This window comes from Rhamphochromis longiceps, linkage group LG3 (genome assembly GCF_057381845.1).
Source record: "Rhamphochromis longiceps isolate RC_006_pf linkage group LG3, R_longiceps_female_GT1.1, whole genome shotgun sequence".
NCBI classification, from domain to species: domain Eukaryota; kingdom Metazoa; phylum Chordata; class Actinopteri; order Cichliformes; family Cichlidae; genus Rhamphochromis; species Rhamphochromis longiceps.
The window spans coordinates 47,957,880-47,974,184 of record NC_140559.1 but is presented as its reverse complement, the minus strand read 5'-3'; the positions used below and the strand labels follow the sequence as shown (position 1 = coordinate 47,974,184).

General features: G+C 39.1%; 1 pseudogene; it reads left to right on the top strand.

Moving 5' to 3' along the window:
- The first annotated feature begins 1,023 nt into the window (after nucleotides 1–1,023).
- Nucleotides 1,024–15,903, top strand: LOC146675103 (uncharacterized; annotated as a pseudogene).
- The last annotated feature ends 402 nt before the right edge of the window (nucleotides 15,904–16,305 follow it).

Genomic DNA, 16,305 nt, shown 5'->3' with positions numbered 1-16,305 from the left:
CACATAAGGCCACCTTTCAAATAGTGTTCTATGAGATTAGTAGGAACGGTCAGCTGGAAGAACACATCTGCAAAACAACATTGGAATGCAGAAACATTCCTGTGTGAGATGATCATCACAATGGAGTGAGGGGTTAATGATGAAATTTTGAACCTCTGGCCAAACTCATCTCTCTCCTTCACCAGACTCACCAGAGAAGTGATTTCAGCCTCTCTCTATGCTTTGAGGAGGTCAAGGTGATACACCTGGTTGACTGCTCCCGTGTCCAACTGTGCCACTTCATAGTTAAGGTATTTGTAATGTAGCAGCCTGACTTCTGTGTCATTATCAGGAAGTACAGAATGAATTGTTGTTGAACAGGACTGCATTATCACTGATCAACAGAAAAGATTCCCATGAGCCTGTAACTAAACATGGTTCCTTATCTTTTCTTTTTTTTTTCCGTACCAGCACAAAAGTTAGGCGCACCCAAATTTTTCAACTGCTTAACGCCGCAGTTTTGCATGTTCACTTTTTGGGGGGGAAATTGCTGTACATACAGACAATATTGATTTGTAAATGATTAACAACCTTTTTTTTAACACAAAGTTCTTTATTTGGAGCACAGTTCTACAAGAAAGATAAGTTAACCATCTTCACTTCCTGCTTGCTCTTGGGGCATTTTCCCTTCATTTTGTCTTCAGCAAGTGAAATGTACACTCAATTGGATTCCGGTCAGGTGATTGACTTGGCCATTGCAAAACAGTCCACTTCTTTACCTTCAAAAACTCTTTGGTTGCTTTTGCAATATGCTTTGGGTCATTGTCATCTGCACTGTGAAACCCCATCCAATGAGTTCTGAAGCATTTGGCTGAATATGAGCAGATAATATTGCCTGAAACCATTCAGAATTTATCGTGCTGCTTTTGTCGGTAGTCACACATCAATAAATAGAAGAGAACCTGTTCCACTGGCAGCCATATATGCTCACGCCATTACACTTCCACCACAATGCTTCACTGATGAGGTGGTATGCTTAGGATCATGAGCAGTTCCTTTCCTTCTCCATACTCTTCTCTTCCCATCATTCTGGTACAAGTTTATCTTGGTCTCATCTGTCCATAGTATGTTGTTCCAGAACTGTGAAGGCTTTTTTAGATGTCGTTTGGCAAACTCTAATCTGGTCTTCCTGTTTTGGGGGCTCACCAATGGTTTACATCTTGTGGTGAACCCTCTGTATTCACACTGGTGGAGTCTTCTCTTGATTATTGACTGACACACACACACACACACACACACACACACACACACACACACACACACACACACACACACACACACACACACACACACCTACCTCCTGGAGAGTGTTCTTGATCTGGCCAACTTTTGTGAACTGTGTTTTCTTCACCAGGGAAAGGATTTTTCAGTCACCCACCACAGTTGTTTTCCGTTGTCTTCCGGGTCTTTTGGTGTTGCTGAACTCACCGGTGCGTTCCCTCTTTTCGAGAATGTTCCAAACAGTTGTTTTGCCACGCATAATGTTTTTGCTATCTCTCTGATGGGTTTGTTTTGTTTTTTCAACGTAATGATGGCTTGCTTCACTGATAGTGAGAGCTCTTTGGATCTCATCTTGTCAGCTGACAGCAACAGATTCCAAATGCAAATAGCACACTTGAAATGAACTCTGGACCTTTTATATGGTCATTGTAATTGGGATATTGAGGGGAATACCACACACCTGGCATCGGACAGCTGAGAAGCCAATTGTCCCATTACTTTTGGTCCCTTAACAAGTGGGAGGCACATATACAAACTGTTTTAATTCCTACACCTTTCACCTGATTTGCATGTAAATACCCTCAAATAAGAGCTGACAGTCTGCAGTTAAAGCACATCGTTTAATTTGAAATCCATTGTGGTGGTAGAGTCAAAAATGTTAGAATTGTGTCGATGTCCCAATATTTATGGACCTGACTGTATATATATATATATAAACACCCAGCACGCCCCTGCGGGCGGTTTATCCTTCAAGCTCGGGTCCTCTACCAGAGGCATGGGAGCTTGAGGGTCCTGCGCAGTATCTTAGCTGTTCCCAGGACTGCGCTCTTCTGGACAGAGATCTCCGATGTTGTTCCCGGGATCTGCTGGAGCCACTCGCCTAGCTTGGGAGTCACCGCACCTAGTGCTCCGATTACCACGGGGACCACTGTTACCTTCACCCTCCACATCCTCTCATGCTCTTCTCTGAGCCCTTGGTATTTCTCCAGCTTCTCGTGTTCCTTCTTCCTGATATTGCTGTCATTCGGAACCGCTACATCGATCACTACGGCCGTCTTCTTCTGTTTGTCTACCACCACTATGTTGGTTAGCCACCACCATTTTGTCCGTCTGTATCTGGAAGTCCCACAGGATCTTAGCTTGGTATCGGCAGCAGAAACCCAAGAAAGAGGACGGAGACGAGGAACCATCATGGAAGACCCTGCACGGTATGTACCACCGGCAGATAGAGGTGGTGGCTGATATCCAGAAATCCTACCAGTGGCTGGACAAAGCTGGACTGAAAGACAGCTCAGAGGCACTAATCATGGAAGCACAAGAACAAGCTCTGATATATATATATATATATATATATATATATATATATATATATATATATATATAGGTATATATATTAGGGGTGTAACGATGCACAAAATTCACGGTTCGGTTCGGTTCGATACTTTGGTGTCACGGTTCGATATTTTTTCGATACAAAAAAAATGTTCATGCCTTTTTAATTTGTCATTTATTAAATTTTCATGGCACATTCTGCACCACATCTCTGTGCGTTCATCATTTGTTTGAAGCCAGCTCACCTCCTGCAACTACTTTTCCGAGAATACGCGCTTCTTTTGTGGTTCGGACTCCTTCTGACATTTCTTTGGAGGTGGAGGAACACCAAAGTAATTGCTTAAAGGAGCTTCTTCGACATCTTTAAGAGTTCTAAACAAATGTCTGTCCTCCTGAAAATCTTATGTACGCAAACACGCGTTGCAACTTCTTATCTTGTGCGCATTTTTTATTTTGACAGCGAATGCGCACCTGCGGACCACTTATGTGCAGCCCTGGTTATTTAGCTCGTCATATTTCAGCCACAAGAAATTCTTTTGTCCATGAAACCATAAAGCTGCACTTTCTTTTTGCCTTATAGTCTGATTTGTCATAACTTTTCCGTTTTGTGGTAAGCTTTTCTTTGGCTGTCACTTCTTCACCCTGACCTGTCTTATTTGGCTCAGCAGAACTAAAATATATATCCTGCTGTTTTTACACACACACTCACATAATGCTCAGCGATCCTCTCACATGTGAGATCAACCTCTCACATGTTTAAGCTGCGGTAGAGTTCACTTGTCATGTTTGCATAGTAAGCTAACGATTGATAAGACGATGTCAGAGGAATTGGTGCGCAAATTATCATCACTCACAGATCAGTGCTGTCGCTCTCTATACACAGTTCGCGCGATTGCAAAGTGAAAGCAAAAAACAAGCGCAAATTCAAACGCGATTTCAATATGCCACATATTGACAGTGGCTCACCGATGCCAATGACATAATTACCCAGCTACATTTCCGAAAGAATGCAAAAGCATTGACATATATTTTTCCTTCCTGCGATAGCCCGATGGGCAGGGCAGAGATAGATTTTGGTAGCCCGACTGGAAAAATTTTGCGAGCCCTGTATCTGATTGAGGAATCACTCATCTTTGGAAAAGAGAGTTTATTACAGAGAAATGGCTCTTTCCAAAATAAAAGCTATACTATACGCTTCTTCTGGGCTATATTCTCAGCAGCATTTTAAACATATCAGGTCCCCATAAGGAGAATCATGTGCTAACGGCTGTCTAAATGACTCGGGTAAAGTTTGTAGCATGCGTGCTTGTTGTTTTTGTTGTTCAATATCGACACGGTTCAATATCGATACGAATACCGTTCGATACAGTGCTTTCCATTCGGTAAGCAAATGTATCGAACAATACAAAATTTTTAATTAATTTTATCACCTTTCCTTCTGACGATGCTGTCTGTTTTGAGCGCTCAGAGGATCTGCGCTCGACAGTGCAGCCTAGGCGGAGTAGTCGAACGCAGATTCACTGAGTGCAGGGCAAGCTAGCAAGACAGAAGTTAAGCTGTCGTTGCAACATGGCAAATTGAACCTCCCCCACCCTCATTCAGATGTGGCGTTTGGAACTATTTTGGTTTTCATGTGACATATGACCCTGAAGGTAAGCGCGTCATGGACAAAAGTAAAACAGTATGTTGGATGTGCCATGCAATGCTCAATTACGTTGGTGGGAGCTAGTGTGTTAGCGCAGTTAGCTCATTAACGTGTTGGCTGTCCAGCCCCACGCACGGGGCGATCCGCGGTAGCTCGTTAACGGAGATTTGCCGTGTTGTGGCGTTAATCATCCATCACATGCATATTAAAATGTTTTTTCTTTTTTTCGATTACATCAGGCTGTCACTCTGATGTTTTCTGATATGATTTTGCTTAGATTTTTGGCCAATTTCTTGGTCAAGTTTCATAGGGTAAATTTAGCAACTACTAAAGCTTTATTGAGAATACTGAAATGATTGAAAGAAAAACACAGGATTGGCAAAAAACAGATTGTTGGGAAAAGCGTTCTGAAATCAGATCAGGTGGAAATCATGCAAATAATAATACAAAGCTGCACAACTACACAACTGAGCTTTAAATATGTGAAGGGCGGTTAGTATATAAGTACTACTTCTTCCCACTCCTTTTCGAGCACCTGTTATAGTAGAAGACAATGTTTTTTTTTTTTCATGTATATCACTCAATCAATCAATCAATACATGTCTTGTCACTCCGTGTGGACTTGCTGTTGTAGCTGTATGGAAAATTTGGTACAATACAACCTCAAGCGGAATAAATGTGACTTCCTGGAAAGACATTTTAAGCTTTATTTACCCTGAGTGGCACACAAATACTCCTTAAAACTTGTCACTGTGCATTTGTGGTTTCATTTTGAGCAAATAGATCTCACATTGAAAGTCAGTGGATTGTATGAAAAGATAACATTGCAATGAATACATTTTTAAATACTTGTCTTTTGTTACTCTTCCAAAGTGAAAGCCAACAAGACAGACATCATCTGGTTGTCTGTATTTTTTGTCACAGTGGGAAAGTAGGAAGAGGATATTAAAAACATCTATTGAAGATTTATGGAAATATATATAGTTAATCTCAAAATGCTTGTTATGTATTTTATGCATTTTCAGATTATTCATCATAAGTATTTGAATTCAAAGTATACAGCTTGTTAGATAATATTTTGACATCTGATTTGTTCACATCAGTGGAATGCTGACTAACAATGCTGATGACTGGACCATGAAACTGACTTAAAAGTTGTTCAGGAATGTTGTTGTTTTCTTTTCTTTTTTTAAATCTTTTTATCTTTGCATCTTCAACTGGCAGTTCAAAACATTTCAATAGAATTGTGTGTGGGCATCACATACTTGTGAAGCAAGTATATAATGCCCGAACAAACTGGTGGCATCACAAGAGAACAGACAAGCACAAGGGAGGCTGAATAAGGATTCTGTCAATTACGGCTCTAGGGTGAGGGTCTTTGGTCTATATGTAAATTTAGTGTTTGAGTTTGTGCTAGGCGTTTTGTATTACAATTTATTGTGTAATGGTTATTGTCATTTATTACACTTAACCTGAAGCTATGATGAAAAATAATATTCTATTGTGATATTTTTTCACACCGTAGAAAACTTTTTTCTCTGCAGACAGTACATTTAACCCTAAATGTTTTCAACTTTAGCTGTTGCCTAAAAGTGATGAAAAAAAATGTATCAAGGTAAAAAAAAAGAAAAAAGCATGATTATTACTTCTACTGTCTATGTTATAGTAGTGTATCCAGTAAAAATGGCTATACTGTTAGAAAATCGGAAAAAGCACAGTAAATTCAGAAACTGAAGTTGTTCTGTTACAACTTTTAGAATACAGATTTGCTTTTTTGGACACTATTTTTTTTCTTGTCTCTGCAATATAAACTTTCCATTCTTGTTTTTGTGTCCCTGAAGACACATTCTTTATCAGTCTGGTCTCACATTAGTATCAATGTACTTTTTTTTCACTTTTAAGAGTGAAAAGTCAACTTTTTCGAAGTATTTCAAATTATCCCCGGGCAAGATATTGAATTCAAGCTTGCCAAAAGTGTATTTACATAAGTCTTTGTGAAACAGTGCTTGGGTAGGTATAGATTTGTGATGGCATGAATAAGGCTTGCAGCAAGTAGTTTTGGAACTAAACTATATATATATTAGGGGTGCAACGATATTCGTATCGATATTGAACCGTTCGATACAGTGCTTTCGGTTCGGTACGCATATGTATCGAACAATACAACATTTGTAATTTATTTTATCAATTTTCCTTCTGACGATGCTGTCTGTGTTGAGCGCTCAGTGAATCTGTGTTTGACTACTCCGCCTAGGCTGCACTGTCGAGCGCAGATCCACTGAGCGCTCAACACAGACAGCATCGTCAGAAGGAAGAGGGCAGGGCAAGCTAGTGAGACAGAAGTTAAGCTCTCCTTGCAACAGGCAAATTGAACGTCATTCAGATCTGGCGTTTGGAATTATTTTGGTTTTCATGTGACGTATGACCCTGAAGGTAAGCGAGTCATGGACTAAAGTAAAACAGTATGTTGAATGTGCCATGCAATGCTCAATTACATTGGTGTGAACTAGTGTGTTAGCGCAGTTAGCTCGTTAACGTGTTGGCCGTCTAGCCCCATGCACGGAGTGATCGGCGGTAGCTCGTTAACGGAGATTTGCCGTGTTGTGGCGTTAAGGTAATTTCAACGAGATTAACCTGAAAGCACTAGCGGGAACACAACGAATATGACTGCACATTTACGCCGACATCATCGTAGTGCAAAGACAAGTGGAAGCAGACAAAAAAAAGCAAGCATGCTACTAACTTTAGCCGAGTCATTTAGACAGCTGTTAGCACATGAGAGAATCGTGTGCTAACGGCTGTCTAATGACTCTGGTAAAGTTTGTAGCATGCGTGCTTGTTGTTTTTGTCCGCTTCCACTTGTCCTTGCACTAGGATGATGTCGGAGTAAATGTGCAGTCATATTCATTGTGTTCCCACTAGTGCTGTCAGCGTTAATGTGAAATGACGTTAACGCCACAACACGTCAAATCTCCGTTAACGAGCTACCGTGGATCGCCCCGTGTGTGGGGCTGGACGGCCAACACGTTAACGAGCTAACTGCACTAACGCACTAGCTCCCACCAATGTAATTGAGCATTGTGTGGCACATCCAACATACTGTTTTACTTTTAGCACATGATTCTCCTTATGGGGACCTGATATGTTTAATATGCTGCTGAGAATATAGCCCAGAAGAAGCGTATAGTATAGCTTTTATTTTGGAGAGAGCAATTTCTCTGTAATAAACTCTCTTTTCCAAAGATGAGTGATTTCTCGATAGATAGATTTATTATTTTATCCCTTTGTTGTTTCAGCAACATTAAATTTAAAAACTGTACGTTTGAGTTAAAATATATATTTATAATCTTAATTAATGACAAATTAAAAAAGCATGAACATTTCTTTTGTATCAAAAAAAATATCGAACCATGACACCAAAGTATCGAACCAAACCTTGCATTTTGTGTATTGTTGCACCCCAAATATATATATATATATATATATATAGTGTGGAGCAGGGAAATTATTTTACTGCTATTGTTAAATAATTGTCATCATTACCATTGCATTAATAATATAATCTGGAGTTTATATTGCATTCAGGGGTTGAACAGTGTGTCTTTCAGAAAGGCTAAAAGTCACAGGCTGACAGGAAACAGGCTTGCAGAGAGTTTTGCAGAAGTGAAAGTTATTTTGAGCAGCAGGCTAAGACGAGGCTTTAACAATGTAACAGATAGCTTTAAGAAGGCCTTAAGATGTTATGCATACAGTTATTATGTTGACCTTGTATTTCAGGTGCAGTTATGACTATTTTATACACAATGCATATCTGTGCTTATTAAAGAGTTGGAGCTCGGTCAATTAATTGGGGGTTGGAAGCTTTGTTCGGCGCGATGTCCGGACAATCTATTGTGCAAGTGACTTGGAGCCATAGAAGGAATTGCAGTACATGCTTACAAAACACTTATATATCAGGTCATTTCATATTAAGGTTTTAGTAGAGGTTCTTGGTTAAAACATTTATTTAGTAGAAAACATACATATAGTCTCAGTGAGCCTCTGGTCTGGTGAAAGGTCAGAAGTGCAACAGGTGAATTGAGAAAGAGCATTTGAGGACGAGACACAGACAGTTAGTAGGTGAAGAGGTGACACAAAGAGCATGTGAGGTCAACATACACACACACATGAGTTAGATTTATTTAGAGGAGAGATTAGTCATGTCTCGGTAAGAAAGAGGAACAATTCACTTTAAGACAAGAACGGAAAGTACCAGCCATGAAAATAGAAGATGATCTTCTGGGTTAAAAGTCATTGTGGTGTTGATCTGATCTATGTATAAAATGTATCTGTGACGCATGAAGGGGCGTCAGTAAATCAAACCCTGATGCTATAAAATATCTGTTTATGCTTTGATTAAGTCGGAGATCACTTGCTGTCGGCGTACAGAGTGTTCTTCCCACACGTGTGTAGTCATTAAAATCATTGTTTGACCAAGAGCTTCTGGACCAAGGGTGGTTTGTACTCTCCCTCCTCAATTTTGAACCTTAACAATATATATATATATATATATATATATATATATATATATATATATATATATATATATCGGTCCATTTACAAATATTAATTAATTTATTCACTTAATTAATAACAATGTAATAATGCATTATCAATTACAAAAATAATTAAGTACCATTAAGTACTTTTTAAAAAAAATGAATCTACTAATGGTGGCAAAGATAATTTTAATTGTACTTTTGAACAAAAAAAGTGATTTCCAAAGAGCATCGTATGACGTGTGTTCTTTAAACATTTGGAAAAAAAATGGAGGACAAAAGTATAGGTTACAGGCCTAAAAAAAGACATGCTTCAAAAACAACAACAACAAAAAAAAAAAAACAAAAACGCTTAGGGGCTGTGGTGTTTTAGATCAATGTGAAGAGCATTTGACTGGAAACAACTTCAACTTTCAGCATGATGATGATTCCAAACATGCAGTGGGAGTGTGTCTGAAGAGGGAGAGAGTATAAATAAAAGCTATGTCAATGCATAAATACTTCCACATCAATTTATAACAAACATTCATATTCTCAAATATTTCAGGTACATGAGGCTGTAATGGGGGCTTGTCGAACATTGACCGTTTTGTTAACCATTCTGGGTAAGTAACTGATTATTTTACAAAAATTAGAATGCAGCTCTTAAAAAAATAAAATAAAATAAAAATACATACATACACAATATGCCACACTTTTCAGTTATTAGCTTTTCAGATTTTAATTTGTCATATTTTAGTAACATCTGAACATATTGTGTAGTAACATGCTTTCATATCATGTCGATTAACAGCTTCTTTTAAGTGTTTTTCTTCTTCTTGATCAGTTTGGCGTATGGTAGCATGATCTATTATCTATTATAGATTATCTATCTATCTATCTATCTATCTATCTATCTATCTAAATGTATTCATAAATATCTATATATACATACATATGCATGTGTTTTCAGTAGCATGTGTGTTAAGTGTAATCATCTGTCTACTTTTCACAAATAGTGGCAATTGAGCTTGCTACTACACCAACTGTTGCACAAAACTGTGGTTCTGAAGGTTCAACTGCAACTACATTATCTGAAGAAACTACATCAACATCAACTGAATGTTCAACTTCAACTACAGAAACAACAGCAACTGGAGGTTTAACTGCAACTACAGCATCTGAAGAAACTACAGCATCAACAACAACTGAAGGTATAACTGAAACTACAGAAGCAACAGCAACTACAGCATTAACAACAACTGAAGGTTCAACTGCAATTACAGAAACAACAGCAACCACAGCCTTAACAACAACTGAAGGTACAACGGCAACCACAGCCTTAACAACAACTGAAGACACAACAGCAACTACACCATCAACAACTACTGAAGGTTCAACTGCAACTGCAGAAAAAACAGTAACTACAGATTCAACAACAACTGAAGGTTCAACTACAACTACAGAAACGGGAGCATCATCAACAACTGAGGGTTCAACTGCAACTACAGAAACAACAGCATCAACAACAACTGAAGGTTCAACAGCAAATACAGAAACAACAGCAACTACAGCATCAACAACAGGTGAAGGTAAAACTCCAACTACAGTATGTGAAGAAACTACAGCATCAACAATTGAAGATACAACAGTCATTACGGCACAAACAACAACTGAAGGTTCAACTGCAACTACAGAAACAACAGCATCGACAACTACTGAAGGTACAACTGAAACTGCAGAAACAACAATCATTACGGCACAAACAGCAACTGAAGGTTCAACTAGAACTACAGAAACAACAGCATCGACAACTACTGAAGGTACAACTGAAACTGCAGAAACAACAGTCATTACGGCACAAACAACAACTGAAGGTTCAACTGCAACTACAGAAACAACAGCATCGACAACTACTGAAGGTACAACTGAAACTGCAGAAACAACAGCAACTACAGCATCAACAACAACTGAAGTTTCAACTGCAACTACAGAAACAACAGCAACTACAGCATCAACAACAACTGAAGGTACAACTCCAACTACAGTATCTGAAGAAACTACAGAATCAACAACAACTGAAGGTACAACAGTCATTACGGCACAAACAACAACTGAAGGTTCAACTGACACTACAGAAACGGGAGCATCAATAACAACTGAGGGTTCAACTGCAACTAAAGAAACAACAGCAACTACAGCATCAACAACAACTGAAGGTTCAACTGCAACTACAGAAACAACAGCAACTACAGCATCAACAACAACTGAAGGTACAACTCCAACTACAGTATCTGAAGAAACTACAGAATCAATAACAACTGAAGGTACAACAGTCATTACGGCACAAACAACAACTGAAGGTTCAACTGCAACTAAAGAAACAACAGCAACTACAGCATTAACAACAACTGAAGGTTCAACTGCAACTACAGAGACAACAGCAACTACAGCATCAACAACAACTGAAGGTACAACTCCAACTACAGTATCTGAAGAAACTACAGAATCAACAACAACTGAAGGTACAACAGCAACCACAGCCTTAACAACAACTGAAGGCACAACAGCAACTACACCATCAATAACTACTGAAGGTACAACTGAAACTACAGAAAAAACAGTAACTACAGATTCAACAACAACTGAGGTTTCAACTACAACTACAGAAACGGGAGCATCAACAACAACTGAGGGTTCAAGTGCAACTACAGAAACAACAGCAACTACAGCATCAACAACTACTGAAGGTTCAACAGCAAATACAGAAACAACAGCAACTACAGCATCAACAACTGAAGGCACAACAGTCATTACGGCACAAACAACAACTGAAGGTTCAACTGCAACTACAGAGACAACAGCAACTACAGCATTAACAACAACTGAAGGTTCAACTGCAACTACAGAAACAACAGCAACTACAGCATCAACAACAACTGAAGGTTCAACTGCAACTACAGAAACAACAGCAACTACAGCATCAACAACAACTGAAGGTTCAACAGCAAATACAGAAACAACAGCAACTACAGCATCAACAACTGAAGGCACAACAGTCATTACGGCACAAACAACAACTGAAGGTTCAACTGCAACTACAGAGACAACAGCAACTACAGCATTAACAACAACTGAAGGTTCAACTGCAATTACAGAAACAACAGCAACCACAGCCTTAACAACAAATGAAGGTACAACAGCAACCACAGCCTTAACAACAACTGAAGGCACAACAGCAACTACACCATCAACAACTACTGAAGGTACAACTGAAACTACAGAAAAAACAGTAACTACAGATTCAACAACAACTGAGGGTTCAACTACAACTACAGAAACGGGAGCATCAACAACAACTGAGGGTTCAAGTGCAACTACAGAAACAACAGCAACTACAGCATCAACAACAACTGAAGGTTCAACAGCAAATACAGAAACAACAGCAACTACAGCATCAACAACTGAAGGTACAACAGTCATTACGGCACAAACAATAACTGAAGGTTCAACTGCAACTACAGAAACAACAGCAACTACAGCATCAACAACAACTGAAGGTACAACTCCAACTACAGTATCTGAAGAAACTACAGAATCAACAACAACTGAAGGTACAACAGTCATTACGGCACAAACAACAACTGAAGGTTCAACTGCAACTACAGAGACAACAGCAACTACAGCATTAACAACAACTGAAGGTTCAACTGCAATTACAGAAACAACAGCAACTACAGCATCAACAACAACTGAAGGCACAACAGCAACTACACCATCAACAACTACTGAAGGTACAACTGAAACTACAGAAAAAACAGTAACTACAGATTCAACAACAACTGAGGTTTCAACTACAACTACAGAAACGGGAGCATCAACAACAACTGAGGGTTCAAGTGCAACTACAGAAACAACAGCAACTACAGCATCAACAACTGAAGGTACAACAGTCATTACGGCACAAACAACAACTGAAGGTTCAACTAGAACTACAGAAACAACAGCATCGACAACTACTGAAGGTACAACTGAATCTGCAGAAACAACAGCAACTACAGCATCAACAAAACCTGAAGTTTCAACTGCAACTACAGAAACAACAGCAACTACAGCATCAACAACAGCTGAAGGTTCAACTGCAACTACAGAAACAACAGCAACTGAAGGTACATCAGCAACCACAGCATCAACAACAACTGAAGGTACAACTCCAACTACAGTATCTGAAGAAACTACAGAATCAACAACAACTGAAGGTACAACAGTCATTACGGCACAAACAACAACTGAAGGTTCAACTGCAATTACAGAAACAACAGCAACCACAGCCTTAACAACAACTGAAGGCCCAACAGCAACTACACCATCAACAACTACTGAAGGTACAACTGAAAGTAGAGAAACAACAGCAACTTCAGCATCCACGACAACTGAAGGTTCAACTACAACTACAGAAACGGGAGCATCAACAACAACTGAGGGTTCAAGTACAACTACAGAAACAACAGCAACTACAGCATCAACAACAACTGAAGGTTCAACTGCAACTACAGAAACAACAGCAACTAGAGCGTCAACAACAACTGAAGTTACAATGGCAACCACAGCCTTTACAACAACTGAAGGCACAACAGCGACTACGCCATCAACAACTACTGAAAGTACAACTGAAACTTCAGAAACAAAAGAAACTTCAGCATCAACAACAACTGAAGGTTCAACTGCAACTACAGAAACAACAGCAACTACAGCATCAACAACAACGGAAGTTACAACTTCAACAACAGCAGCTACAGCATCAGCCAAAACTGAAGGTACAACAGCAACCACAGCCTTAACAACAACTGAAGTTAAAACAGCAAATACACCATCAACAACTACTGAAGGTACAACTGCAAGAACAGAATCAATAACAACTGAAGGTTTGACTGGAACTATAGAAACAAAAGCAACAACAGTTTCTGAAGCAACTACAGCTTCAACAACTACTGAAGGTACAACTGCAGCTACAGATTCAACAACAACTGTAGGATCAACTTCAACTACGGAAACAACAGCAACCACAGCATCAACAACCACTGAAGGTTCAACTGGAACTACAACCTCAACAGCAACTGAAGGTTCAACTGGAACTACAGAATTAAGAGCATCAACAACAACTGAAGGTACAACAACAAGTACAACATCAACAACAACTGAAGGTTCAACTGCAACTACAGAAACTACAGCAACTACAGATTCAACAACAACTGAAGGTTTAACTGCAGCTATCACCACAACTGACACAGTAACAAGAACAAAGTCAACAACAATAGCAACAAAAACAACAACAACAAATACAACGACAACAGCAGCAACAACAATAAAGCCAACAACGACAGCAGCAACAACAACACAGCCAACAAACACAGCAACAACAACAACACAGCCAACAACAACAGCAACAACAATAACAAAGCCAACAACAACAGCAGCAACAACAACAAAGCCAACAACAACAGCAACAACAACAGCAATAACAACAACAACAACAAAGCCAACAACGACAGCAGCAACAACAACTACACAGCCAACAACAACAGCAACAACAACAGCACAGCCAACAACAACAGCAACAAACACAACAAAGCCAACAACAACAGCAGCAACAACAACAAAGCCAACAACAACACAGCCAACTACAACAGCAGCAACAACAACACAGCCAACAACAACAGCAGCAACAACAACAAAGCCAACAACAACGGCGGAATCAACAACAAAGCCAACAACAAAGGCGACAACAACAACAAAGCCAACAACAACAGCAGCAACAACAACAACAAAGCCAACAACAACAACAGCAGCAACAACAACACAGCCAACAACAACAGCAACAACAACAACAAAGCCAACAACAACAGCAGCAACAACAACACAGCCAACAACAACAGCAACAACAACAATAACAAAGCCAACAACAACAGCAGCAACAACAACAACAACACAGCCAATAACAAAGCCAACAACAACAGCAGCAACAACAACAACAACAAGAACAGCATTAACAACAACAAAGCCAACAACAACAGCAACAACAACAACACAGCCAACAACAACACCAACAACAAAGCCAACAACAACAGCAGCAACAACAACAACAGCAACAACAACAACAAAGCCAACAACAACAGCAGCAACAACAACAGCAACAACAACAACAAAGCCAACAACAACAACAGCAACAACAACAACAAAGCCAACAACAACAGCAGCAACAACAACAAAGCCAACAACAACAACAACAACAACAACAACAACAACAACAACAAAGCCAACAACAACAGCAGCAACAACAAGAGCAGCATTAACAACAACAAAGCCAACAACAACAACAACAACAACAACAACAAAGCCAACAACAACAGCAGCAACAACAGCAGTGCCGGTAGTTCGTGCACCAGTTGTTGTTCTTACAGCAGTTTTGGTTACACCCTATGTGCCTCAACTCGAAGATAAAACCAGTCCACAATTTCAGGCACTTGCAGTGCAAGTGGTTGTAGTGGTGGGTAAAATACTAAGAATGATTTTCAAGTGCTTTAAAAATTCCAGCTGATTATAACTACATTTGAATTAATTAATTAATTTCTACTTTGCTTTGCACAGTATAAATACTGAGTTAAATACTGAGATGTATTCACAAGTTTTGTTAAATTTCCAGCTGATTACAACGACATCTGAATTAATTAATTTTCTACTTGTTTGTTTTGCACAGTATGAAATCATCTATAGAGCTCGATATGGTTTACTCTTCAGCCATGTTATTGTCATAGCATTCAGGTAAGGTATTTACTTTTGTTCATTTATATCAACACTAATCTTATTATCAATAATGACTAAAAATAGTGTTAATTTAGGATATTTAATAAAAAATTTACGTTTTTTTCTTTCTTTTTTTCATTCAGACAAGCTGGGACCAGAACACGAGCATCTGATACTGAAGCAGAAGTCGAGGTTGTGTTTAACAACACCATAACACCTGCAGAAATCCCAGAGGCTAAAGATGTTGAACAAACGTTAGTCACAGCTGTGTCTAATCCCAACAACACTTTCAATCTCTCTGTTGATACAACATTTGTCGTAGCAACCCAAGTAAACAGTGAGTAAACAGAAGTCACACTTGTCACTCCTGAAAGATTGTTTTTGAAACAAGTCAATACAACTATTTATATTTAACATCAAATATTAACATCTGTGTGTGTGCCCCCCCCCCCCCCCCCCCCCCAATCCCCGACCCCCACTTAATTTTTTAATGTGCTACTCATAAGAAAGGCTACCTTTGACGGGATTTACAATGTATATATATATAAAAAGCATTGTGTGTTTATGAAAATTACTTTGTTGTCAATTGCTTGCTCTTTGTTTTCTACACTTGTAACAACTACAACTGCTGAGCCAGTTATAACAAAGCAGTTGAAGTTCACATCAATTGGAGAGGCATTTACAGACAACTTGCTGAACTCATCATCTCCAGCGTTTACAGAAAGATCCTCCATGACAGTGACAACA